The following is a 25672-nucleotide window of genomic DNA, read 5'->3' on the forward strand; positions in this document are numbered from 1 at the left end:
TCATACCAGCTTCTCTCATCTCAATCATTTCATCATATATCATCATTATTGCCTTTCACTTGCATGACCGAACGGTGTGTATAATAATAGTAGTGCACGTGCATTGGACTAAGCTGGAATCTGCAAGCATTCAATAAACAGGAGAAGACAAGGCAATATGGGCTCTTGGTTAAATCAACAATAATACATATAAGAGCCACTTTAACAATTTCATTATGGTCTTCACCTATCGACCCCCAAAGAAAAGGAAAGAAATCAAACTATTTACACGGGAAAGCTCCCAACAAGCAAAAGAAGAACAGGAAATATTTTTGGGTTTTCTTTTAATTATTACTACTACAAGCAAGAAAGTAAACTAGCTAAACGCTACAACTAATTTTTTTTGTTTTCTTAAGATTTATCAAACACACAAGAAGAAAGCAAGAAAAAGAAAATAAACTAGCATGGATATTACAGTGAAAGAGTATGAGCGCCGACATCTAGCAGTGAGTGTGTAAACATAAATGTAATGTCGGTGAGAAATATGTACTCCCCAAGCTTAGGCTTTTGGCCTAAGTTGGTCTATTGCCACGGATGGCCTGGCGGATATCCAAAGTTATAGTTGGGATCGTACTGTGATGCAGCAGTTATTGCATCGCGGGCTGCAGCTTGGAGGCAAGCTATCTCAGCCCTCCTCTCGTACTCGTTCGCCTCCTCCCTGGTTATGAAATATCTCCCCTTCGCCTGAAAGTCAAAGAAAGTAGGAGCAGGGAGAGTGACGTGATAGGTGCGTCGTCTGTCAAAGATTAGTTGGTACTGGAGGAACTGATCGTTCCTCTCAACAAAACGATGACGAACCATAGCCTCATAATCTAAATAAACAGGTGGCAACTCAATATCATACTCACGTATGGGTATATTAAGAAAATTAGCTAAACGGGTTGCATAAATTTCACCAAAGAAATCTCCATAAATCTATTATTATGCAACCTACGTGCAACAATGGCTCCCAAATTATAATGTTTATCTCCTAATACAGCACTCCTGAGAACACTGAGGTCGGGGACACACATGTGGCATGCTTCATCCTTACCATTTATGCACCTACCTATGAAGAGAGCAAAATAATGTATAGCAGGAAAATGAATGCTCCCTATGGTAGCTTGTGTTATATCTCTAGATTCCCCCACAGTTATACTAGCAAGAAAATCTATAAATTCAGATTTGCGAGGTTCACTAGGACTACCCCATTGTGGAAGTTTGCAAGCAGTATTAAAATCCTCTAAGTCCATAGTATAAGAATTTTCATAAAGATCAAACAGGACAGTTTGAGAATTACGTGATGATGAAAATTCAAACCTCCTCACAGAGGAATCAGTGAGATAGTGGTACTGACGGCACTTATCTGCCTCGAAGCTCACAAGATCAGCGTTACGCACATATGCGTTAAATTCTTCCTTGATTCCTGCTCGATTCACAAGCCCTCACTTGAGCGTCCCTTGGTGGTTCATCGTCGGCATCTCGATTGCGAGCCTAGGTCCTTGCTTCCTTGAAGGGCCACCTTGGTACATTTTCCTAAACATTTCTTCCTCTAAAAAATTTCTGAAAATTTTAGTAACTTCAAATAAAAGTGAACCAAGCTCAACAAAATTGATAGCAACAACTCACACAAGTGCCTAGAGACTATATCATGCATTAGAACTACTTGGAACCATATAAATTTGACATGCAAGCTCAAGAACATGGTCACCTAGACAGCACATATTTGCAATGAATAAAGCACTAGAACAAAAACTAATTGGACCATTGGAGGAGTCACATACCAAGGAACAATCCCCCAAAGCAGTTTTGTGAGAGGTGCTTTGAGCAAGGAGATCGAAAATCGCAGCAAAATGAGCTAGAACTCGTGCTTGAGCTGGTTGGTAATTTTTTGGGGAGGAAGAAAGAATGTGTGGTGGCTGGAATAAGTGGAGGGGAGCCACCATGGGCCCACGAGGCAGAGGGGCGCGCCCAGGGGTGGGCGCGCCCTGGACCCTCATGGCCAGGTGCTTGCTCCCTTTGCTGTGTTCTTAGTGCCAAATATTCTCAAATATTCTAGAAAAAACCATATTTCAATTTCGGGGCATTTGGAGAACTTTTATTTTCGGGGTATTTTTTATTGCACGGATAATTCAGAAAACTGACAGAAAATACTATTTTTACTTTATTTCAACTAAATGACAGAAAGTAGAAGGAGGGTACAGAAGGTTGTGCTTTCTAACTTCATCCATCTCATGCTCATCAAAAGGAATCCACTAACAAGGTTGATCAAGTCTTGTTAACAAACTCATTCCGACTAACATGGAACCAGAGAAATTTTGAATAACACTATGTTACCTCAATGGGGATATGCACATCCCCAATAATAAGAATATCATATTTCTTCTTGAGAGTAGGTAGAGGAAATTCAAAGCCTCCAAAAATAATCGATGGAAATTTTCCAATAGAGTTGATACTATGAACTTGAGGTTGTTTCCTCGGAAAGTGTATCGTATGCTCATTACCATTAACATGAAAAGTGACATTGCCCTTGTTGCAATCAATAAAAGCCCCTGCAGTATTCAAAAAGGGTCTTCCTAGAATAATAGACTTACTATCGTCCTCGAGAATATCAAGAATAACAAAGTCTGTTAAAATAGTAATGTTTGCAACCACAACAGGCACATCCTCACAAATACCGATAGGTATAGCAGTTGATTTATCAGCCATTTGCAAAGATAATTTCAGTAGGTGTCAACTTATTCAAGTCAAGTCTACAATATAAAGAGAGAGGCATAACACTAACACCGGCTCCAAGATCACATAAAGCAGTTTTAACATAGTTTCTTTTAATGGAGCATGGTATAGTTGGTACTCCTGGATCTCCTAGTTTCTTAGGTATTCCACCCATAAAAGTATAATTAGCAAGCATGGTGGAAATTTTAGCTTCCGGTATCTTTCTTTTATTTGTAACAATATCTTTCATGTACTTGGCATAAGGATTCATTTTGAGCATATCAGTCAAACGCATACGCAAAAACATAGGTCTAATCATTTCAGCAAAGCGCTCAAAATCATCATCATCCTTTTTCTTGGATGGTTTAGGGGGAAAAGGCATGGGTTTCTGAACCCATGGCTCCCTTTCTTTACCGTGCTTCCTAGCAACAAAGTCTCTCTTATCATAACGTTGATTCTTTGATTGTGGGTTATCAAGATCAACAGCAGGTTCAATCTCTACATCATTATCATTGCTAGGTTGAGCATCAACATGAACATCATCATTAACATTATCACTAGGTTGATGTTCATTACCAGATTGTGTTTCAGCATCAGAAATAGAAATATCATTAGGATTCTCAGGTGTGTCAACAACACGTTCACTAGAAGCATGCAAAGTCCTATCATTTTTCTTTTTCTTCTTTTTAGAAGGACTAGGTGCATCTAAATTATTTTTCTGAGAATCCTCCTCAATTCTCTTAGGATGGCCTTCAGGATACGGAGGTTCCTGAGTCATTTTACCAGTTCTAGTAGCCACACTAACAACAAAATCATTATTCTTATGATTTTGAGCAAATCATTCTGAGCTTTAAGTACTTGTTCTACTTGAGTGGTAACCATAGAAGCATGTTTACTAATGAGTTTAAGTTCAGCTTTAACTCTAGACATATAATCACTCAAGTGTTCAATCATATAAGCATTGCGTTTTAATTCTCTGCCAAAATAAGCATTGAAGTTTTCTTGCTTAACCATAAAATCATCAAACTCATCTAAGCATTGGCTAGCAAACTTAGTAGGAGGGATTTCAGCTTTATCATATCTGCAGAGAGAATTTACCTTTACTACCTGTGTCGGGTTATCAAGACTGTGTACTTCTTCAATAGGTAATGGATTAAGATCATATATTTCTTCAACAGGTGGTAAATTAAGACCATGTATTTCTTCAACAGGAGGTAAATTCTTAACATCTTCAGCTTTTATACCTTTTTCTTTCATAGATTTCTATGCCTCTTGCATATCTTCAGGACTGAGAAATAGAACACCCCTTTTCTCCGGAGTTGGTTTAGGAATAGGCTCAGGAGTTGGCTCAGGAAGTGTCCAATTATTTTCATTAGTCAACATATTATTCAATAGAATATGTGCTTCATCTGGTGTTCATTCCCTGAAAACAGAACCAGCACAACTATCCAGGTGGTCTCTGGAAGCATCTGTTAGTCCATTGTAAAAGATATCAAGTATTTCATTTTTCTTAAGAGGATGATCAGGTAAAGCATTAAGTAATTGGAGAAGCCTCCCCCAAGCTTGTGGGAGACTCTCTGCTTCAATTTGCACAAAATTATATATTTCCCTTAAAGCAGCTTGTTTCTTATGAGCGGGGAAATATTTAGCAGAGAAGTAATAAATCATATCCTGGGGACTACACACACAACTAGGATCAAGAGAATTAAACCATATCTTAGCATCACCCTTTAATGAGAACGGAAATATTTTAAGGATATAGTAATAGCGAGTTTTCTCATCGTTAGTGAATAGGGTGGCTATATCATTTAATAGTAAGATGTGCCACAACAGTTTCAGATTCATAGCCATAAAAAGGATCAGATTCAACCAAAGTAATTATATCAGGGTCAACAGAGAATTCATAATCCTTATCTGTAACAAAGATAGGTGAAGTAGCATAAGCAGGATCATACTTCATTCTAGCATTCAGAGTTTTTTGTTTCAGCTTAGCTAATAATTTCTTAAGATCACTTCTATCATTGCAAGGAAGAAAGTCTCTAGCAGTTTCTTCATCCATAACATAATCTTCAGGCACAACAGGCAATTCATATTTAGGGTGAGAATCTTCATCATCACTTTCATCAATATTATCAATTTCAATAATTTCATTCTCTCTAGCCCTAGCAAGTTGTTCATCAAGAAATTCACCAAGTGGCACAGTGGTATCAAGCATAGAAGTAGTTTCATCATAAGTATCATGCATAGCAGAAGTGGCATCATCAATAACATGCGACATATCAGAATTAATAGCAGAAGCAGGTTTAGGTGTCGCAAGCTTACTCAAAACAGAAGGTGAATCAAGTGCAGAGCTAGATGGCAGTTCCTTACCTCCCGTCGTAGTTGAGGGATAATTTTTTTTCGCGTCTTTCAAGTTCTTCATAGTGACCAGCAGATATAAATCCCAAGTAACTCAAAGAATAGAGCTATGCTCCCTGGCAACGGCGCCAGAAAATAGTCTTGATAACCCAGAAGTATAGGGGATCGCAACAGTTTTCGAGGGTAGAGTATTCAACCCAAATTTATTGATTCGGCACAAGGGGAGCCAAAGAATATTCTCAAGTATTAGCAGTTGAGTTGTCAATTCAATCACACCTGGATAACTTAGTATCTGCAGCAAAGTATTTAGTAGCAAAGTAATATGGAAGTAACGGTAACAGTAGCAAAAGTAATATTTTTGGGTTTTGTAGTGATTGTAACAGTTGCAACGGAAAAGTAAATAAGCGAAGAACAATATGTGAAAAGCTAGTAGGCATTGGATCGGTGATGGAGAATTATGCCGGATGCGGTTCATCATGTAACAGTCATAACATAGGGTGACACAGAACTAGCTCCAATTCATCAATGTAATGTAGGCATGTATTCCGAATATAGTCATACGTGCTTATGGAAAAGAACTTGCATGACATCTTTTGTCCTACCCTCCCGTGGCAGCGGGGTCCTAGCGGAAACTAAGGGATATTAAGGCCTCTTTTTAATAGAGTACCGGACCAAAGCATTAACACATAGTGAATACATGAACTCCTCAAACTACGGTCATCACCGGGAGTGGTCCCGATTATTGTCACTTCAGGGTTGCCGGATAATAACACATAGTAGGTGACTATAGACTTGCAAGATAGGATCAATAACACATATATATTCATGAAAACATAATAGGTTCAGATCTGAAATCATGGCACTCGGGCCCTAGTGAAAAGCATTAAGCATAGCAAAGTCATAGCAACATTAATCTCAGAACATATTGGATACTAGGGATCAAACCCTAACAAAACTAACTCGATTACATGATAAATCTCATCCAACCCATCACCGTCCAGCAAGCCTATGATGGAATTACTCACACACGGCGGTGAGCATCATGAAATTGGTGATGGAGGACGGTTGATGATGACGATGGTGACGGATTCCCCTCTCCGGAGTCCCGAACGGACTCCAGATCAGCCCTCCCGAGAGAGTTTAGGGCTTGGCGGCGGCTCCGTATCGTAAAACGCGATGAATCTTTCTATCTGATTTTTTTCTCCCCGAACACGAATATATAGAGTTGGAGTTGAGGTCGGTGGAGCTCGAGGGGGCCCACGAGGCAGGGGGCGCGCCCAGGGGGCAGGCGCGCCCCCCACCCTCGTGGAAAGGGTGTGGGCCTCCTAGCCTTGATTCTTTCGCCAGTATTTTTTATTATTTTCAAAAATAATCTCCGTGAAGTTTCAGGTCATTCCGAGAACTTTTGTTTCTGCACAAAGATAACACCATGGCAATTCTGCTGAAAACAGCGTCAGTCTGGGTTAGTTCCATTCAAATCATGCAAGTTAGAGTCCAAAACAAGGGAAAAGGTGTTTGGAAAAGTAGATACGACGAAGACGTATCAACTCCCCCAAGCTTAAACCTTTGCTTGTCCTGAAGCAATTCAGTTGATAAACTTAAATCTTCGGGCTACGCCGCAGCGACGGCACCACACACTCGTCGGGAGCAGGCGAACATGCGAGCCACGCTCATCGTAGCGCGAGAGATACTGTGTTGCAGGTTGGCAAAGGGCGGCCGCGACGCCCTGCTGGAGCGCGTCGCCGAGCTGCTTGATGCCGCTTGTAGAGGTGCGGCGCCCTCCTGCTCCCTGCCCACGCCTCATGTTGTGGCAGGGGCGCGCGCCGGGCCCCGGCATGCCAGCACGCCCCCCGGAGCACCTGGGGAGTTCGGCATCGTCAACATGGCCTGCGGCGCCGCTCGTCCTACCACGACTGCGCCGCCCCCAGGCGAGGCAAGCGTTGGCGGTCCCCAGCGAGGCCACGCCGGGATGCTACCCCGCGGCCACCAGGGCCAGACGCCGGGCCTGGTGGCCCATGGCGTGGGGCACCCGGGCGACGGCCCTGGCGCGACGGCTTTGGAGGCCTACGTAGCCACCATGATGGACCAGGAGTAGACGCCCGGGGAAGGCCTCGGCTCGTTCCCCGAGCCAGGCTGGGCAGAAGGGACACAAGAGGCTGAGGCTTTCCACGAGGCGCTAGGAAGCTTCGCCGTCCCCTTCATCGACAATAACCGTTGGGTACAGTCAGTATCTCAGGAGCATGCTTACGCTAACCATGGACCGCAGGTGAACCAGGCCACAGTGCGACGGCTTCGCTCCAGACGGGAGAGGCGCACTGGGAGCTGCGCGGGAGGGGCCCGGAGACAGGGCCTCCCTTACCCTGCATGGAGCAAGGCGCTGCACGGAGGTAGGTCCTCTGCCAGGGAAGGCGCCGGCGAGCCCTTCCACCCGGCAGAGGGCCCGCGGTCGCCGAGGGTGCCGCCAGCGTCCCCCTTGCCCCTTGGTCTCGTCCTGGTTTCCGGACTCCCCAACGGTGATTGGAAGAGGCGCAGGGCGGGGCCCTCGTCTGGCGATATGAAGCAAGGCTCGCGCCTGTGAAGGTCTCCGCTCGTGACACTCTCACGTAATAATGAGTGGGGCTGTACACGCACCGGAGTCTCCTGAGTGCCGCCCTGGGGCCTCACGGGGGCTCCCGCCCATGTCCAAGTGGAAGCACCATGCTCCGCGCTGGCCATCGACACTGTCCCCCAATGACTATGCTCACACCCAGTGAAGCACTTAGCTCCGCACTGGTGAGAAGACAAGAAGACTAGCTAGGTGCCGGAGACGGCTGTTTGCTTTCGTCCCCTTTTTCTGTAACCCGGTTCGCCGCCTTTTGGATTGAGATTTGAAGTTCTTTTTGTGTTATCAAAAACGGGGGCAGTTTTCTCTTGTTTGTGTCGATTTCTTGTGCTCTGGTTGCGTGTTTCACTTGGGGCTCACACCCGCTGCCCCCTGCGAGCGCCTCGCGAGCGGGGGCTGGTCGGCACGCGGCGCCAGTCATGTCCGGACGGCCCGGGCAGGGCCCCCTTGGGGTCAAGGATGCACTCGTCGCAGGTTCGCCGCGTGCATATCTTGTCGTGGTCTGGCGCTTGCTCGTCGCGAGGCCCTCTTGGATGGACCAGCCGGCTTCTCGGGAGACTTAGAACCTCGTGAGCCCCAAAGGGCTCACCTCGGGAGGAAGGTTCGACCAGAGCGTTGGGGCTCGCCCAAGACCTGCAGAACCAAGGTAAGTCATAACAACTGCCCCATGGCCCCGCAGTGGTGCATCTCAAGCCATGTCCTTAGAAAAGCGCATTCACTTCGCCAACCCATACATTCTGTTTCATAAATTATAAGGTCCCCCCCTCAAAAATGCTTTCACGATCCGCGGGGCCGCACCCAAGGTTTTTCTTCCATACAGGTCAAGGCAAAAGGAAATACAGGTCTAGCCGGAGGCACTCCCTCCCGCGACGTCCTCACCGTCTTCACCCACATCACCTGCGTCATCACCAGCCTCGGCTTCATCATCGTCCTCCGCACCATCCTCACCGGCCGCGATCATAGCCGCATCATCCTCGGGAGCGAACTCTACAACTAGCACGTCCATGTTATCATCTATCTAGTTTGATAAGTTGTCTTGGATAACCCCGGGCATGGGGGCTATGGCGGCGTCGAAGTCAAAATGAGGATCGAGGCTCGGGAGGTGACTATAGACACGTGAGAATGCACGCCCAAGGAGGCCCCGGCTCCTCTCCTCAACGAGCTCGTGAGACCTCGCGGTCCGGTCCTCCAGGTGCGTCACGACCTTGGTGAACAAGCGGAGGTGGCTGGCATAATCTTCCTTGCGCGGGTGAGGCGCGCTCTCCGCACAGACGGTGCTCAAGGCTCGATTGGCTCTCACCCCGAGGGCCTGGAGCATAGAAGCGTGCTCGCGCTGCAGCGTCTGCCGACGGGCATGCCTCATCCGCATTTTTCTTCGTGAGGGATGCGGCATCGTCGATCTGCTGCTGGAGTGAGAGCAAGTCAGCGCGTGTGGAGGCCAAGTCAACCTGGGCGGAGGCCTGGGCCGCCTTGGCGGACCTGTCGCGCTGCTCCGCCTCGTTCAGATTTGTCCTAAGGGCGGCGGTCCTACCCTTAGCCTCGGCCTCCAAGAACACTAGCTTCAGGGGGTGCTCTTCGGCAAGATCCATGCGAGCCTTCGCCACCCTCCAATAAACCTCCTCCTGGATCTTGGCTTCCCGCGCGGTGACGGCATCCTCAGCCATGGCCACCTGGCGCTCCCTCACCTCCAACCGCTCAAGCTCGAGGCTGCGCTCCAAGGCCTCCAGCACCAGCACCTCCTCGCGTTTCTGGATCTCCTTCTCTTTGGAAGGTTCTCCCCTCATTGACGCCAAGATGGCCCTATGCGCATCAATCCGCTGCTCAAGGGTAGCGTTCAAGGCCTACAGTTCTCGTTCACGCTCCTCGGCAGCCTCAGGGCGATGGTCGGCCGCCCTGGCCTCCTCCAAGGCCCGGGCACAGGCCTCGCGTGAGGTCCTTCGCATTGGCACACTCATGCTGAAGATGCCCGAGGTTGATGGCACCTTCAACTGATGCCACATCTCCGCGAGCCAAAGGCTCTCCGTCTCAAGGCGGGCGTCGACATCGGCAAGCTATTCTCCAAGCCAGCTAAGCGCACCCATTGCCTCCTGGAAAAGCTCGTGGTGTATAACACCGCGCCCACGCGCGAGCTCCAGCTCATGGCCAAGCCCATCCTTCATGCCGGGAGTTGTTGGGGAAGGTTGATGTGGCCTGCCTGCCCCTGGCGGGCGGCGGGAGGCCGGTGCTTTCCCCGCCACCCTTCGGGCCTCGGCGGGGGTGTTGGGTGGCGTGGCCTCGCTACCAGAAGATGAAGCCAGGGCTGGGGTTACCCAGCCACCAGTGATGACCAATGGAGGAGCCCTCGGCACGCCTTCTACACCCCAGGTCGGACCGTGAAGGAGGGGCGACAAGAACGCAGGATCAAGACCCCACATCGGCGTGTCCGCCTCTTGGGCAGGCCCTATGCCTCGTGCAGTGGTCCAGCATGGGGGGCTCGAGACCAGGGCGAGCCAAGAATAGGTGGAGGCCGCTCCTCAGGAGATCTTGCCACTGCAGCCAAAGGGATCCTGAAGAACCATTGTTAGGAAAGGACGCAACACACAGGAAATCGCGAAGATAAGGTACTTACTCGTCTATGGCTATATTCTTCCTCTGCTTCAGTGGCCGGTAGGAGTCACCACTACAGCTTGGAGACCCCTTCCTCTTGCAGAGTGCTTCAAAGTTCAGGCGAAGCTGGCCGAAGCCCGGGGCGCGACCGTCAGCGCCTGTTGCATTCGACGGGGCCCCTTGGGTGGCACCCTCGGGAGTGTCGGACTACGCCAGCTCCCGAGCCTCCACCTCAGGACAACTTGCCCGAGCTTCGGGGGCGGCGACCTCGGGAGCCTTGGACTGTGCTAGCTCCCCAGCCTCCCCCTCAGGACACCGCACCCGAGCCTCGGGGGCTGCCATCTCAGGAGCATCGGGCTACTTCGTCTCTTCAGCAGCCACCCCGGTGGCACTCGGTGGCGCTCGTCCCCTGCATCCACCTCTGGGGCGCGTGCCGCAGGGACGGCGGGCAAAGGAACCACGAGGACGGGGTTCTCATGGGGCCCTTCAAGGCCGGCTGGGCGCAGCCCCCACTCATCAAAAAGGGGCATCTATCTCACAAACTCCTCCTTGTTTGAGCAACAGTACAGGAGGCAGCCCTCCTTCGGAAGACTGGCTGGCGCTGGGTCGCCCGTCAAGAGCTCGAGCACTGTGCACAGTGTCTCGATAGGGAGCGCAGGCACATGGAGCCTCATGGGGTCCCTAAGGGAGTCCTGGATTGGGGGGTCCTCGGACAGCCGGACTATATCCTTTAGCCGGACTGTTGGACTATGAAGATACAAGATTGAAGACTTCGTCCCGTGTCCGGGTGGGACTCTCCTTGGCGTGGAAGGCAAGCTTGGCAATACGGATATGTAGATCTCCTCCCTTGTAACCGACTCTGTGTAACCCTAGCCCCCTCCGGTGTCTATTTAAACCGGAGGGTTTAGTCCGTAGGACAAGAACAATCATACCACAGGCTAGCTTCTAGGGTTTAGCCTCTACGATCTCGTGGTAGATCAACTCTTGTAATACTCATATCATCAAGATCAATCAAGCAGGAAGTAGGGTATTACCTCCATCGAGATGGCCTGAACCTGGGTAAACATTGTGTCCCCCGCCTCGTGTTACCATCCGCCTTAGGCGCACAGTTCGGGACCCCCTACCCGAGATCCGCCGGTTTTGACACCGACATTGGTGCTTTCATTGAGAGTTCCACTGTGTCGTCATCATAATTCTGGATGGCTCGTCTCGTTGTCAAGGACAACATCACCTCTGGGGGAGCCCTGGCTGTAGGCCAGACTCTCCAACTAGGCGGCTTCGTCATGACCGCCCGTTCGGCCGCTGCGCCGACGATGACTTCTCGGGTCATCAAAAACAGTCTCCACGTCGGCTCGAATTCGCTGAGCAGATGGATCCAATGGGGCTCTCTTCTTTGAATTAGCTCTTGGATCGCATCGCCGCCTTGGGAGTCGCTACGGACTATGATCGGATCGGGCTTAAACCTGACCGAAGGGAGATTAACTCTCCGCCGGTCACCCATCAGATAGAGGTGGTGGGGGAGCAACGCAGTGATTCTTCCTCCATCTTGAGGACAAGCTATGTCCGGATTCCCGAGCTCTCTAAGCCGGATACCCATTTACGGGAGGACATGACCCAAGCTCTGAACCTAGAGTCAGACAGTGGGCCAGACCTATTGAGCAACAAACCAGAGCCCGAACTTTCAAGATCGGAAACTCCGCCGCTCTTGGGTCCCAGATCGGGTCAGGGTTCGGACCTAAATCTACCCACCCACCCAGATATAAGTGATCTTTCCCAGATTAGACAAGAGCCCCAAGAGACAGTACATCACTATTGGGCCAGATTCCTCCTTGTAATGAGCAAGGTCAAGGACTGTCACGAGGAAGACGCAATTTCATTCTTTTGCGAAAATTGCATGGACAAGGGAATCCTCAACGCCATAAGTCGCCATGACATAGCACACTTCGCTGATTTGGCGGCCATAGTACAGAAGTACTGTGCCATGGAAAGCGCCTGGAGAACCCAAACAAAATTCTGGGATCCTCCGGCTCTCACTAAACCCCCCATCCGAATTAAAAGGGTGTACTCTCATAAGTCACCCGATCCAATTACAAAGAAACAAAAGCCCACTACAGGGCGTGGAACCGTATTGGAGGGATGGCTCAACGGGCCATGCAAAATTCACAGTACACCAGATACCATACCAACACACAGCCTCAGAGCATGTTGGGTACTCCGGCAGGTGGCCTAGAGCGGTGAGGATATCCTCATCAACAATACCGCAGAGCACCATCCCATGGAGAACAAACAATACAGTATTAACAGTCTTCGAGACCTTCGCCTCAAATAATAGGCGTAAGCGAGCACTCCGCAGCCTTGCCGAAGTCTGCCACGTAGCAGCAATAAATCCATGGAGCGATACGGCTATCACCTTCAATGCTAGTGACGAACCTAAATTCCGAACAGCCCGAGCACCAGCCGCCTTGGTCCTTAGTCCGATTGTGGACGGCTTTCGGCTTAGTAAAGTGCTCATGGACGGCGGCAGCGGATTAAACCTCATCTATGAGGAGACTCTTCAAAAAATGGAAATAGACAGAATCCGCATTGAGCAAAGCAGCACGACCTTCAGAGGAATCATCCCTAGTCGAGAGGCACGATGTGCTGGCAAAATCACACTAGATGTGGTATTCGGCACGCCGGAGAATTATAGGTCAGAAGAAATCACATTCCAAGTGGCCCCGTTCAATAGCGGATACCACGCCCTTCTAGGGCGGGAGGCATTCACGATCTTCCAAGCTATACCCCATTATGGGTACATGAAGCTCAAAATGCCCGGGCCCAATGGAATCATCACTCTAGCTAGTGATCCGGACATAGCACTCCACGCCGAAAATAAAACAGCCGCACTGGCCATCGAGGCGTTATCCGAAGCCCTCGTGGCTGAGGAATTAACTGCGCTGCGCTCCATAGTGGACAGGGACGACGTGATACTCGATAACAGATCCAAGTCCACCTCTTTTAAACCAGCGGATGAAATAGTCAAATTCCAAGTCCATCCAACGGACCCTACAAAAATAGCATCAATCGGGGCACAGTTAAACCCCACAGTAGACGCCGCACTACGGGAGTTCTTGCGCGAAAATTGGGACATCTTTGCCTAGCATCCTTCAGACATGCCAGGAATCCCACTCAGGCTGGCCGAGCATAGCCTTAACATCCTAAAGGGATTCAAGCCGGTCAAGCAAACTCTTCGGTGCTTCTCTGAGCCTAAGCGATAAGCCATGGGAGAGGAGCTAGCCAAGTTACTGGAGGCCGGATTCATCCGAGAAATAAAACATCCGGACTAGCTAGCAAACCTGGTGATGGTACCAAAGAAGGACAAATCCTGGCGCCTATGCGTCGACTTCAAGGACCTTAATAAGGCTTGCCCAAAGGATCCCTTCCCCCTCCCCCGCATCGATCAAATTATGGATGCTACAGCAGGACATGACTCATTGTGTTTCCTCGACGCATATTCCGGATACCATCAAATTAAGATAGTGGAGTCCGATCAAACCGCAACGGCATTTATCACTCCATACGACCCCTTCTGTTTTAACACCATGCCTTTCGGGCTCAAAAACGCCGGTGCAACCTATCAACGCATGATTCAGACATGCTTGGAGACACAGATTGGCAAAACAGTGGAGGCATATGTAGACGATGTGGTCATTAAAACCTGACACGTCGAATCCTTAATAGACGACTTGAGGCTCAAGTTCAACAATCTCCGAACATACGACATTAAGCTCAATCCCGAAAAATGCGTCTTCGCGTGCCCGCCGGAAAGCTCTTAGGCTTCATCGTCTCCAACAGAGGAATAGAAGCAAATCCGGCTAAAATCCGAGCTCTGTCACAGTTGGCCATCCCAACAGACCTCAAGCAAATCCAGAAACTAACTGGATGCGTGGCTGCCTTAAGCCGCTTCATCTCCCGATTAGGAGAAAAGGCACTGCCTCTTTATCGCCTTCTTCGACGCACCGAACACTTCGAGTGGACGGATGCGGACACGGCCGGACTAGAAGAAATAAAATTCGTCTTGGCCACAAACCAAATCTTGGCCGCAACTAACGTCGGCGAACCAATGCTGCTATATATAGCGGCAACACACCAAGTGGTAAGCGCGGTGCTTGTCGTCGAACGAGAGAGGGACGGACATAAGTTCCCGCTCCAAAAACCAGTATACTATGTATCCACTGTCCTCACTCCATGCAAATCACGGTACCCACTTTATCAAAAGATAGCATACGCGGTCTTCATGGCATCCCGGAAACAACGACACTACTTTCAAGAGTGTTCAATCACGCTGGCCTTTGAAGTACCACTCAACGACATAATAAATAACCGCGAGGCCACGGGCCGGATTGCTAAATGGGCTATTGAGCTCCTCCCGTTCGACATAACGTATAAACCACGGCGAGCCATTAAGTCACAAGTACTGGCTGATTTTGTCGCCGAATGGACAGAAGCCGAACTCCCTAAAGAGTACGGCGCCTACTCCAATTGGATTATGCACTTTGAGGGCTCTAAAATGCTGGCGGGTCTGGAGGCTGGTGTCTGATACGTCTCCAACGTATCTATAATTTTTTATTGCTCCATGCTATATTATCTTCTGTTTTGGACATTATTGGGCTTTATTATTCACTTTTATATTATTGTTGGGACTAACCTATTAACCGGAGGCCTAGCCCAGAATTGCTGTTTTTTGCCTATTTCAGAGTTTCGCAGAAAAAGAATATCAAACGGAGTCCAAACGGAATGAAACCTTCGCGTGATTTTTGGAACGAACAAGATCCAGGAGACTTGGACCCTACGTCAAGCAACCAACAGGGAAGCCACGAGGTAGGGGGCGCGCCTACACCCCCAGGCACGCCCTCCACCCTCGCGGGCCCCCTGTTGCTCCACCGACGTACTTCTTCCTCCTATATATACCTACGTACCCCCAAACGATCAGATACGGAGCCAAAACCCTAATTCCACCGCCGCAACCTTCTGTACCCATGAGATCCCATCTTAGGGCCTGTTCTGGAGCTCCGCCGGAAGGGGCATCAATCACGGAGGGCTTCTACATCAACACCATAGCCCCTTCGATGAAGTGTGAGTAGTTTACCTCAGACCTTCGGGTCCATAGTTATTAGCTAGATGGCTTTCTCTCTCTTTTTGGATCTCAATACAATGTTCTCCCCCTCTCTCATGGAGATCTATTTGATGTAATCTTCTTTTGCGGTGTGTTTATTGAGACCATGAATTGTGGGTTTATGATCAAGTTTATCTATGAACAATATTTGAATCTCTTCTGAATTCTTTTATGTATGATTGGTTATCTTTGCAAGTCTCTTCGAATTATCAGTTTGGTTTGGCCTACTAGATTGATCTTTCTTGCAATGGGATAAGTGCTTAGCTTTGGGTTCAATCTTGCGGTGTCCTTTCCCTGTGACAGTAGGGGAAGCAAGGCACGTATTGTATTGTTGCCATCGAGGATAACAAGATGGGTTTTTTATCATATTGCATGAATTTATCCCTCTACATCATGTCATCTTGCTTAAGGTGTTACTCTGTTCTTATGAACTTAATACTCTAGATGCATGCTGGATAGCGGTCGATGTGTGGAGTGATAGTAGTAGATGCAGGCAGGAGTCGGTCTACTTGTCTTGGACGTGATGCCTATATACATGATCATACCTATATATTCTCATAACTATGCTCAATTCTGTCAATTGCTCAACAGTAATTTGTTCACCCACCGTAAAATACTTATGCTCTTGTGAGAAGCCACTAGTGAAACCTATGGCCCCCGGGTCTATCTTCATCATATTAATCTTCCAACACTTTGTTATTTCCGTTGCTTTTTTACTTTGCTTTTATTTTACTTTGCATCTTTATCATAAAAATACCAAAAATATTATCCTATCATATCTATCAGATCTCACTCTCGTAAGTGACCGTGTAGGGATTGACAACCCCTTATCGCGTTGGTTGCGAGGATTTATTTGTTTTGTGTAGGTGCGAGGGACTCGCGCGTAGCCTCCTACTGGATTGATACCTTGGTTCTCAAAAACTGAGGGAAATACTTACGCTAGTTTGCTGCATCACCCTTTCCTCTTCAAGGGAAAACCAACGCAGTGCTCAAGAGGTAGTAAGAAGGATTTCTGGTGCCGTTGCCGGGGAGGTCTACGCAAAAGTCAACATACCAAGTACCCATCACAAACCCTTATCTCCCGCATTACATTATTTGCCATTTGCCTCTCGTTTTCCTCTCCTCCACTTCACCCTTGTCGTGTTCTTCGCCCTCTCTTTTTCGTTCGCCTTCTTCTCGTATGTATCTTTGTTTGTGTTTCCTTGTGCCTTCTATATGGTTGCATCTTCGCTTGCTGAAAATCTATTGATATGGATCCACTTAAAGTGTTCTACTTGGATCATCTTCGATCCTTATGCGCTCGTGCTGAAACCCCAACTAGCCTAGTTGATGGGAAATCTTTAGATGAGCATGCTCATTTTGTGCGTCATCGTTTGTCTGAAAAAGGGAAGCTCTTATGGTATCATATAAATAGTTTGCTATGCTATGCTTGGAATGTTTGTGAAATTTGTGGTTTTACTTGTTGCTCTAAGAACCCTAAAAACACCTTCCCTACCTATGTGAGTTCAATGATAATGAAATCTTATCTTCTTATGCAAAGGGTGTTCATAGCTACTATGATATCGAACAAATTGCAGAATTTGTCGTTTTTAAGGGTGCTCATGAAGTTGCTTCTTTGACTGAAAAGTATGATTTTACTCTCAACAAATCTGAAAATTCCGTCATACTTAAATATTGCAATGAAAACTTTGCTCATAATGTCTATGTCCAAGAATTTATTGAAAGAATGACCGTTGCTTTGGAAGAAAATAATGATATGCATGAATCTATAGATAATGATGATTCCGATGATTTGGTTGAAATATCCCTTGATGAACATGATGCTTGCTATTCTTGTGGCCATGATGCCAATATTTATGAAGACGAATTTGCTATAGTTCCTTATGTTAAAAATGAGATTGTTGCTATTGCACCCATGCTTGCTAGTTCCCTCGATGAAAAGCATGATTTCAATGATTTTACTATAAATTCTCTTGATGTCAATTGTGCTAATAATATGAAAAACCCTAAGCTTGGGGATGCTAGTTTTGCTATGTCTACTACTTGTTGCAATGATCATGATTGGGGTGATTCTTCTTATGATCTTGAAAATTTATTTAATCCCCATGATGAATATGAGATTGATAATATTGTTTGCAATAGTATTGAAAGTGGGTTTGGAAGAGTGTCAACTTTAGATCCCACATATTTGGAGAATATTCAATCTTATGAAATTTTTGATAAAAGTGGGTTTGAGAGGTCATGACTTTAGTTAATGGTAATCCCACTATTTCGGAAGAGTGTCGACTTTGCATGCATGTGGATCGTGTTGAAAATATTTTATGTGATAGCCATTTTGTTGAATTTTCTTATGATCCCACATGTAATTATTATGAGAGAGGAAAATATGGTCGTAGAAATTTTCATGATAATAAATTACCTCTCGTTATGTTGAGATTGCTATTGTTTCTTTCCGCTTCCTTGCATATGCTAGTTTTTGCTTGCTATGATAATTTGTTTGCCTATAAGATGCCTATGCATAGGAAGTATGTTAGACTTAGATGTGTTTGTCACGTGTTTCATGATGCTCTCTTTGTGCTCCAATTCTTGTTTCTCATGCGAGCATCATTAAAATTATCTATGCCTAGCTAGGGGCGTTAAACGATAGCGCTTGTTGGGAGGCAACCCAATTTTATTTTTAGTTTTTTGCTTTTTGCTTCTGTTTAGGAATAAATCTTTGATTTAGCCTCTGGTTAGATGTGTTTTTATGTTTTAATTAGTGTTTGTGCCAAGTTAAACCTATAGGATCTTCTTGGATGATAGTTATTTGATCTTGCAGAAATTTCCAGAAACTTTCTGTTTACGAAAATAATTGTTAAAAATCACCAGAACGTGATAAAATATTGATTCCAATTGCTGATGATCAATAAACAAATTTTATAGGTCGTCCTATTTTGGCTGATTTTTTGGAGTTCCAGAAGTTTGCGTTAGTTACAGATTACTACAGACTGTTCTGTTTTTGACAGATTCTGTTTTTCGTGTGTTGTTTGCTTATTTTGATGAATCTATGGCTAGTAAAATAGTTTATAAACCATAGAGAAGTTGGAATACAGTAGGTTTAACACCAATATAAATAAAGAGTGAGTTCATTACAGTACCTTGAAGTGGTCTTTTGTTTTCTTTCGCTAACGGAGCTCACGAGATTTTCTGTTAAGTTTTGTGTTGTGAAGTTTTCAAGTTTTGGGTGAAAGATTTGTTGGATTATGGAGCAAGGAGTGGAAAGAGCCTAAGCTTGGGGATGCCCATGGCACCCCCAAGATAATCTAAGGACACGAAAAAGCCAAAGCTTGGGGATGCCACGGAAGGCATCCCCTCTTTCGTCTACTTCCATCGGTAACTTTACTTGGAGCTATATTTTTATTCACCACATGATATGTGTTTTGCTTGGAGCGTCTTGTATGATTTGAGTCTTTGATTTTTAGTTTACCACAATCATCCTTGCTGTACACACCTTTTGAGAGACACACACATGATTCGGAAATTATTAGAATACTCTATGTACTTCACTTATATCTTTTAGAGCACGGTGGTGGATTTGTTTTACAGAAACTATTGATCTCTCATGCTTCACTTAGATTGTTTTGAGAGTCTTAAATAGCATGGTAATTTTCTTAAATAATCCTAATATGCTAGGTATTCAAAAATAATAAAAAATTTCTTATGAGTGTGTTGAATACTAAGAGAAGTTTGATGCTTGATGATTGTTTTGAGACATGGAGGTAATAATATCAAAGTCGTGCTAGTTGAGTAGTTGTGAATTTGAGAAATGCTTGTGTTGAAGGTTACAAGTCCCGTAGCATGCACCTATGGTAAACGTTATGTAACAAATTTGAAACATGAGGTGTTCTTTGATTGTCCTCCTTATGAGTGGCGGTCGGGGACGAGCCATGGTCTTTTCCTACCAATCTATCCCCCTAGGAGCATGCGCGTAGTGCTTTGTTTTTGATGACTTGTAGATTTTTTAAATAAGTATGTGAGTTCTTTATGACTAATGTTGAGTCCATGGATTATACGCACTCTCACCCTTTCACCATTGCTAGCCTCTTCGGTACCGTGCATTGCCCTTTCTCACATTGAGAGTTGGTGCAAACTTCGCCGGTGCATCCAAAACCCGTGATATGATACGCTCTTTCACACATAAACCTCCTTATATCTTCCTCAAAACAGCCACCATACCTACCTATTATGGCATTTCCACAGCCATTCCGAGATATATTGCCATGCAACTTTCCACCATTCCGTTTATCATGACACGTTCGTCATTGTCATATTGCTTAGCATGATCATGTAGTTGACATAGTATTCGTGGCAAAGCCACCGTTCATAACTCTTTCATACAGGTCACTCTTGGTTCATTGCATATCCCGTACACCACCGGAGGCATTCATATAGAGTCATAATTTGTTCTAGTATCGAGTTGTAATCATTGAGTTGTAAATAAATAGAAGTGTGATGATCATCATTTTCTAGAGCATTGTCCCAAGTGAGGAATATATAAAAAAAGAGAAAGGCCATAAAAAGGGAAGGCCCAAAAAAAGAGAGAAAAATAGAGAAGGGACAACGTTACTATCCTTTACCACACTTGTGCTTCAAAGTAGCACCATAATCTTCATGATAGAGAGTCTCTTGTTTTGTCACTTTCATATACTAGTGGGAATTTTTCATTATAGAACTTGGCTTGTATATTCCAACAATGGGCCTCCTCAAGTGCCCTAGGTCTTCGTGAGCAAGCAAGTTGGATGCACACCCACTTAGTTTCTTTTGTTTAGCTTTCGTACATTTATATCTCTAGTGCATCCGTTGCATGGCAATCCCTACTCCTTGCATTAACATCAATCGATGGGCATCTCCATAGCTCATTGATTAGCCTCGTTGATGTGAGACTTTCTCCTTTTTTGTCTTCTCCACATAACCCCCCATCATTATACTCTATTCCACCCATAGTGCTATGTCCATGGCTCGCGCTCATGTATTGCGTGAAAGTTTACAGGTTTGAGATTACTAAAGTATGAAACAATTGCTTGGTTTCTCATCGGGGTTGTGCATGATGAGAGCATTCTTGTGTGACGAAAATGGAGCATGACTAAACTATTGTAGGGATGAACTTTTTTGGCCATGTTATTTTGAGAGGACATAATTTTTTAGTTAGTATGCTTGAAGTATTATTATTTTTATGTCAATATGAACTTTTATCTTGAATCTTTCGGATCTGAATACTCATACCACAATTAAGAAGAATTACATTGAAATTATGCCTAATAGCACTCCGCATCAAAAATTCTGTTTTTATCATTTACCTACTCGAGGACGAGCAGGAATTATGCTTGGGGATGCTTGATACGTCTCCAACGTATCTATAATTTTTGATTGCTCCATGCTATATTATCTTCTGTTTTGGACATTATTGGGCTTTATTATTCACTTTTATATTATTTTTGGGACTAACCTATTAACCGGAGGCCCAGCCCAGAATTGCTGTTTTTGCCTATTTCAAAGTTTCGCAGAAAAAGAATATCAAACGGAGTCCAAACGGAATGAAACCTTCGGGAACGTGATTTTCGGAACGAACGAGATCCAGGAGACTTGGACCCTACGTCAAGCAACCAACCGGGAAGCCACGAGGTAGGGGGCGCGCCTACCCCACCAGGCGCGCCCTCCACCCTCGTGGATCCCTATTGCTCCACCGACGTACTTCTTCCTCCTATATATACCTACGTACCCCCAAACGATCAGATATGGAGCCAAAATCCTAATTCCACCGCCGCAACCTTCTATATCCCACGAGATCCCATCTTGGGGCCTATTCCGGAGCTCCGCCGGAAGGGGCATCGATCACGGAGGGCTTCTACATCAACACCATAGCCCTTCCGATGAAGTGTGAGTAGTTTACCTCAGACCTTCGGGTCCATAGTTATTAGCTAGATGGCTTTCTCTCTCTTTTCGGATCTCAATACAATGTTCTTTTGCCGTGTGTTTGTTGAGACCGATGAATTGTGGGTTTATGATCAAGTTTATCTATGAACAATATTTGAATCTCTTCTGAATTCTTTTATGTATGATAGGTTATCTTTGCAAGTCTCTTCGAATTATCAGTTTGGTTTGGCCTACTAGATTGATCTTTCTTGGAATGGGAGAAGTGCTTAGCTTTGGGTTCAATCTTGCGGTGTCCTTTCCTAGTGACAGTAGGGGCAGCAAGGCACGTATTGTATTGTTGCCATCGAGGATAACAAGATGGGTTTTTTTATCATATTGCATGAATTTATCCCTCTACATCATGTCATCTTGCTTAAGGCGTTACTCTGTTCTTATGAACTTAATACTCTAGATGCATGCTGGATAGCGGTCGATGTGTCGAGTAATAGTAGTAGATGCAGGCAGGAGTCGGTCTACTTGTCTTGGACGTGATGCCTATATACATGATCATACCTAGATATTCTCATAACTATGCTCAATTCTGTCAATTGCTCAACAGTAATTTGTTCACCCACCGTAAAATACTTATGCTCTTGAGAGAAGCCACTAGTGAAACCTATGGCCCCCGGGTCTATCTTCATCATATTAATCTTCCAACACTTAGTTATTTCCGTTAATTTTTACTTTGCTTTTATTTTACTTTGCATCTTTATCATAAAAATACCAAAAATATTATCCTATCATATCTATCAGATCTCACTCTCGTAAGTGACCATGTATGGATTGACAACCCCTTATCGCGTTGGTTGCGAGGATTTATTTGTTTTGTGTAGGTGCGAGGGACTCGCGCGTAGCCTCCTACTGGATTGATACCTTGGTTCTCAAAAACTGAGGGAAACACTTACGCTACTTTGCTGCATCACCCTTTCCTCTTCAAGGGAAAACCAACGCAGTGCTCAAGAGGTAGCAATGTCGTCCTGACATCCCCCACCGGGGATACAGTCCAATACGTACTCCAAATACTATATACAGACTCCAACAATGCAGCAAAATATGAGGCCCTGTTACATGGTCTCCGGATGGCAGTCTCCATGGGCATTCAACGCCTGGAGGTGCGGGGGGACTCGAACCTCGCAATATCTCAAATAAATGGAGACTTCGACGCCAAGGATCCAAAAATGGCGTCTTATCGCAACGCCGTCCTCAAAATGTCAGCTCGGTTCGAGGGGCTTGAATTCCACCATGTCGCCCGGGAAAACAATCAGGCGGCGGATATCCTCGCCCACATCGGCGCTAAGCGCGACCCTGTCCCACCTAATATCTTCTTGGAAAGGCTATTTAAGCCATCCGTCGTATGGGAAGGGGGGACCAGTAACAATAATTCGGACCCGGCCACAACAACAGATACCGAACACCCTGACATAATCGGAGGCTCTGCCACCGAAATAACACCTTCTGCCCACGTAATAATGGCTGTCATGGCCCCGTGGACAGAACCATTCCTGGCCTACCTAACTAGGCAGGAACTACCCGAGGACTCAAATGAGGCGCGCTGCATTGTGTGGCGGTCTAAAGACTACAAAGTCCACGAGGGAGAGCTTTATAATAAAAGCGACACCGGAGTCCTTCAAAGGTGCATCTCCTAAGAAGAGGGGCGGCAACTTTTGGCAGAAATTCATGCTGGACTTGGCGGCCACCACGCCGCAGCTCGGGCCCTTGTAAGCAAGGCCTTCCGTACAGGTTTCTATTGGCCGACGGCCCGAGCAGACGCACAGGATCTCGTTCAACGTTGCGTCGGTTGCCAGATTTTTGCAAACCAACGCCATATGCCGCCTACCGCTCTCCAAACAATCCCCATTACTTGGCCCTTTGCGGTCTGGGGGCTTGATATGGTCGGGCCCCTCAAAGGGGGAAGCCATAAGAGAAAATACTTACTGGTCATGGTGGATAAATTCACCAAATGGATAGAAGCCAAACCAGTTAAAACGGCCAAATCCGGACCAGTGATAGACTTCATATCCGGGGTTGTACACCGTTATGGCGTCCCCCACAGCATCATCACCGATAAAGGCTCGAACTTTACAGCTGATGAGGTAAAACTTTGGTGCAGCAACATGGGCATTAAGCTCGATTATGCTTCTGTCTATCACCCGCAAACTAGCGGTCAAGTCGAGGGAGCAAATGGTCTTATCATGAGCGGCATTAAACCCAGATTAGTGCGATCCTTGAAGGAATCCAATATGCACTGGGTAGAGGAGCTCGACTCCGTACTATGGGGACTGCGGACCACGCCGAATCGCACTACCGGATACACACCGTTTTTTATGGTGTACGGTGCATAGGCGGTACTGCCCTGCGACATAATTCATGACTCACCTCGAGTGCGCATGTATGAAGAGAAAGAAGCCGAGCTTGATCGGCAGGACAGTTTAGACGCTCTGGAGGAGGAGCGTGACGTGGCAAAAGCCCGTTCCGCATTCTATCAGCAACAGGCTTGAAGGTATCAAAGCAGAGAAGTACGGGCCAAAACTTATAACGTTGGCGAACTCGTTCTACACCTACCGGAGAAGAAAAAGAACAAGCTCAAGCCCAAATGGGAAGGTCCCTTCGTTATTGACCAAGTTCTGACCGGTGGAGCGTACCGTCTACGGGATGCATCGGACAATCGACTCGAGCCAAACCCATGGAATGCAGCCAGACTCCGAAGGTTCTACGCCTAGTGCCGGACTCGGTGTTCGTCTCCTTACCTCTGTCAATTTATATATATATATATATATATATATATATATATATATATATATATATATATATTCGTTATCTGTCTTTTCTTCCTTTCTCTCTTTCTTCCTTTCTTTTTTCTTCAAGGCCTTCAAAGGCTAAAATGTGTCTTGACTACACAATCTTGACACGCTAGCCACGCTCATTATACCTGGGGGGCTTCTTATACAGAAGCTTAATATAACTATTTTCCGAGCTCTATGCCCCACACATGTGTTATTCTTCCGCATGTACCTTTTTTCACCATTATATGCATCGATATGACTTAAGTTTTGGCCAAGCTGGGTTGCCTGGCTCTTGTGTTTATGCCCTACGTTCCCGTTAATTCGGCTAGGGCATAAGGGGAGCACCTCTGCGATTGTTACTGCCGGGTCAGCCGGATGTGTACCTCAGACTGGGTGAAGCCGAAAGCTAGCGTTCTTAAGGGAATACTCGGTCGGTGAACAAAAGATGATCCTTATTTATTGTAATACATGCCCCTAGATGTTTATATCCTGCGTCTCTTTTCGCAGCTCGGACATGCACATTAGGGCATGCGTACCCAGGGAAAGGAACCCTTAACAGAACTATTCTCCCTGGAATATGTTTCTTACTATCTATGTAATATAACATAGCTAGTTGGGTACTTGTCTGTTCAAGCACTTATGACCCCTACGCATGGTTTCCACGCGTACCCCGGTTTTTTCATAACTGAGCGGGTATTCGGATACACTCCGGACTGTCGGGTCCAGAGGTCGAAGCGAAAAGGTCCGCCATGACAAATGATTTACAATCTGGCTAGGGAAAATATATGTCACTTGAAGTACACAGTCACTCAGACTGACTAAATTCTTCTTCTATACCATCCAACAGGCTGTCTAGCCTACAATCCTGTTGGGAATACTTTGCGGCTAATTCTACCTGGTCATACACCAAACTGACGGGGATCTCTTTCCCATCAGGCCCCACAGGTCCGACCTCGGCCATGTGGTTCGGGTCAGCCTTGGTATATCGGGTCTTCACCATGGCCCAGGCTTCCCTCGCACCTTGTCGGCAGGTTGATATCTTCCATAATCAAAAGCGCCGCCGCGCTCCCTGGAGCTTCTCTATAAGCTCCCCCATGCCTCCTGGCGGGGAAACGGATGGCCACAAGGCATGGGCAATGCCCTACATCACCTGCCGAATTTGTTCGTGCAGTTGGGAGAGCTCTGGCAGAAGGTCACCCGCAGACTCGGGCATCTCCTCCGCAGGACGACCCGTCAGCATACCTGCAGACATAACTCTGTTAGCCGGTTTCATCGTCGAACTCTTTAAAAAAGTTCGTTCAAGCACTTACTGAAAATGCCGCGTCGAAGCCTCTTATTCTCCTTTATGGAGTCAGCAAGCTGGGCTCGAACATCTTTTAGTTCCACGCCCAGCTGGATATTGGCGTCTTGGAGATCGTTTTTCTCCCGCCTAACTTGTGTGAGCACGCGCTCGCCAGCCTTTAGCTGACGTAGAGCATGTTGCTCATCCAGATTCACTCCGGG

The sequence above is a fragment of the Aegilops tauschii genome, chromosome 3 (genome assembly GCF_002575655.3).
Source record: "Aegilops tauschii subsp. strangulata cultivar AL8/78 chromosome 3, Aet v6.0, whole genome shotgun sequence".
NCBI classification, from domain to species: Eukaryota; Viridiplantae; Streptophyta; class Magnoliopsida; order Poales; family Poaceae; genus Aegilops; species Aegilops tauschii.